This window comes from Dioscorea cayenensis, chromosome 8 (genome assembly GCF_009730915.1).
Source record: "Dioscorea cayenensis subsp. rotundata cultivar TDr96_F1 chromosome 8, TDr96_F1_v2_PseudoChromosome.rev07_lg8_w22 25.fasta, whole genome shotgun sequence".
Lineage (NCBI taxonomy): Eukaryota > Viridiplantae > Streptophyta > Magnoliopsida > Dioscoreales > Dioscoreaceae > Dioscorea > Dioscorea cayenensis.
Genome location: NC_052478.1, coordinates 8730460 through 8734094, shown reverse-complemented (window position 1 = coordinate 8734094; position 3635 = coordinate 8730460). Strand labels below are relative to the sequence as shown.

Here is a 3635-nt window from a genome sequence, read left to right as displayed (position 1 = left end):
AATTACAATATCTGAAATCGAGGAGGTACTCAGATCCCAGCATTATGTAACAGTGGATGCCCCACAATCGTTATTTTTCTTTCTTTCTTTTTTTTTAGAGGTGTATTTAAACATCATCATTATCATATAGAGACTAAGTAGCCAAAAATTATGAGATATATCTCATTCACTATATATAGTTATTATGTATAATTGAGAATTGATGGTGGATTTTTTTTTTTTTTTTGAAAAAATAATATTAAAAAGATAGATAGGTAGGTAGATATAGAGAGAGATTAAGTAATAAAATATTATGATATATCTCATTTATTATATATAATTATTATATATAATTGATAGTTGATGGTGGATAATAAGCTCTATAATTGTTATGATGTCTTTTTTTAATTTTTTTTAACCCCTAAATTGACATTGTGTGTCCTTTACAATGTACTTTATATTAATATTTATTTTAATTCATTTTTTTATATGATGTTTGATTTGAGAAGGTATTTTTGGAAATTTATTATTTTTAAACAGTATGTATTAATTTGTGAAAAGTTTTGATATTTTTCTAAAATAAAAGTGAAAGAAAGAGATAGAATTTTTTTTTTTAAGTAATATTAAAAATATCGATAGATAGATAGATATAGAGATATACTAAGTAGGAAAATATTATGATATATCTCATTTACTGTATAAAATTATTATATATAGATAATTAGTTTAATAATTGATATGATGTCTTTTTCATTTTTTCTTTCTAAATTGACATTGCTTGTTCTTTACATTATACTTTCTATTAGTATTTAATTTAATTAATTTATTTGTTTACATGATGTTTGATTACTAGCCATCACATAAGCAAAGATGGGTCTAGGGTAGCACTACACCATAAGGCTTTTCTTCCATCAAGTTTTACACTTGCCTCTCAATTTTCCTCCGACCATAGCTGTGATACCCTGTCCTGACAATTTTTGATCTCATGCTTTTTTTAGATTTTTTGTGCATGTATTAGGGGCAAAATGGTCATTTTGCACTAGTGGCATCCTTGCATGAGTGCACAATAGGCTATGTGTGAAAACCAGCCGAAAACCAAAGGCAAAACGGTCTTTTGGGCTCATTTTTTTCAATTTTCTCTTATAAGGGGCATTTCAGTAATTTATGTTTTAAAAAAAATTAAAAAAAAATCTGAATGAGGATAAGAGCAGATGTGGCTTGCTCCCTTTCATACATTTCTTTCTTTCTTCTCATGTTCCATGCTTTTTTTCTTGTTTTCCTTATTCGGCCGAATCTATTTCCTTGAAAAAAAAATTGTGTCGACTTGCTCTTTCGACGAATCAACGGCTCTGCTTTCTTCCTCTCATGCTCCTGAGGTTGGTAAGGCTTCGATTCAAGATTTTCTCATAGTATTTTCTTCGTATTTAATTATTTTCAAAAATTCTTGAAACCCTAGAAATCAATATTGGTTTGAGTTGATTTTAGGCTCAAATCGAAGCCCTCGATCTTGTTATTCATGTGTGGGTATGTTTGTTAAGGAATTTTGTGTTTTGGTGTTGTAAATCATCGAAAACCCATCATAAAAAGGCCGGTTCTTGTATTTCTTTGGTCCAAATCGAAGCCCTTTTTCCTTGGAATTCATTGGAAGTTGTTTTACTTTTTTGATCTGAGGTCGTTTGGGTCCGAAATGATGGCATTTTCCCCTAAAACTCTAACGTTACATGTTCAACATGTAACGAGGCATTTGTATGCATTTTAGTTTCCATTCTTGAGTGTATGGGTTCTTAGATTCCCTGTTTGAATCTAGGTGGTGAGGCATCTTCTAAGGGGAAGGAAACTGCTGACCAGTGTGCGTGTCTCGAGGTGAGACGACGGGTTCAGTGAGTGGTTTACTTGTTAATTACATAGATTTAGTAGGAGTATTATAGTATTTCTTCATATGTTTCCTATCATAGATTTGATGATAAATCATATTCGTTTGATAGATATATATATATATATATATATATGGATATACATATGGATATTTTGAGTAATGAGTTATTTGGCAAAATAATTTTAGTATACTTATACGTGTTTATCTTGGAAGGACATGCTTACATGTAAATGTATTTTACATGCAAATGTAATATGGATTAATGCATATTTTCGTATTTACACATCAAATGCTTGATTCCTCGAGTTGGAATCGGAAAGACTTGCATTGTGGAATTCGGATTTTGATGGTGACAGCGGACTTTAGTCCGACACTGCAGTGTGGGGTTCCACGGTCCGGCCTAATGGGAGGCGGCGTAGTCAACCCTGAGTTTACCCTGGTCAAGAGGTGCGCGGAACCATTGACAGGGAGTACTTATATGTGAGATACCCGGGGTCACCACACGGGGATCTCAGTGGCCAACACCAAGGAAGGCAACATTCTTGAATTTTTAAAAGTCTTAAAACACCTTGGTGGTCCCTTAGCTATTCGCGGCCACAATTAGCTTGGGAGTTGTTTGAGGCCAGCCTATATTTTGAACGGTGTTCAATGTGTTGGAAAATGCTACTTACCTGTACTATTTATAAATCATTTTGATCTCTAATAGTTTGTTGAATACTTGGAACTTCTTTTATATGTTACTATAATTGTGAATTATTATTGGAAATATTGTACTACTCCCTTATATCTATGCTGACACCACTCACTGGGTAACACCTGTTACTCACCACTCACCTTTTTTTTTTCTCAGACTACGACATTGGACTGGGTTGTGCAGGACAGGCAGTAGGGTGACCTACCTTTTTTTTTCCCCCCTTGTTTAAGTTAGTTCAGTCTGCATGTAAATTTTATGGATCCACTAGACTTGAATTTTGTGTACTATTTCTGTACTTTGTTGTTGTATCTTTTTGGTTGTATGTGGAACCTTAGCTGGTCCTGTTGCGTACCTTATATCTTTTTTTAGTAAGTTGTGTTAGCAGGGTTGTTTTGGAGCCTGACGGTGACTAGGGGGTGGGATGCTGTAGGGTCCCCTCCTTGTTGTCGTGGAGATTGCCACGTGCCCGGCTAGGATCAAGGCGTGACAATAGCGCTACGACCTCCACCGCATCAAGATTAAGCATCATCAGGATCATTTCTAAAACCATAGTAAGACTGATCATCATCATCACCATCGTCATCATCATTATCATTTGTAACATCATCAAAAATACTGAGCAGCAAGACCTCCGTTGCAATAAGCTTTCTTTTTATAAAATAAGTTTACATCTTTTCTTCTATGTATTTCCTTGTACTTCTTGCATTAGTTTTTTTTTTTTTGTGCATTGTTTCTTTTTTTTTATTATGTGTTTATTATGTTTTTGTTTGACTTAGAATGGTAGATCAATATTGCAGTGGTTTTATTGAAAAACTTACTCAAGATATGATTGAAGAAATCCTTGGATGTATAGCTTAAACATCTTAAATCTCTTCATAATCTCAAAATTTTACGTTGCTGGTAATTTAATTCATTCATATAATTAAAAAAACTATTTATTTCAATAATAATGACGTGGGTTTTTCTAGTTGTAAGGGTTTTTATGAAGCATCCAAAAGTTAGAGAGTTTTCCAGATGATGGGGATAGATAATTTACGGTATATTAGCTTGGAAGAATATATTACTTTTCTTCATAATTGTGCATCA

General features: G+C 33.1%; 1 long non-coding RNA gene across 1 annotated transcript; it reads left to right on the top strand.

The window, feature by feature from the left end:
- The first annotated feature begins 1234 nt into the window (after positions 1-1234).
- On the top strand, positions 1235-3226 carry LOC120267727. Its single transcript, XR_005538549.1, has 3 exons — positions 1235-1359; positions 1787-1842; positions 2706-3226. It is a non-coding gene; the product is annotated as an uncharacterized LOC120267727 (long non-coding RNA).
- Positions 3227-3635: the final 409 nt, after the last annotated feature.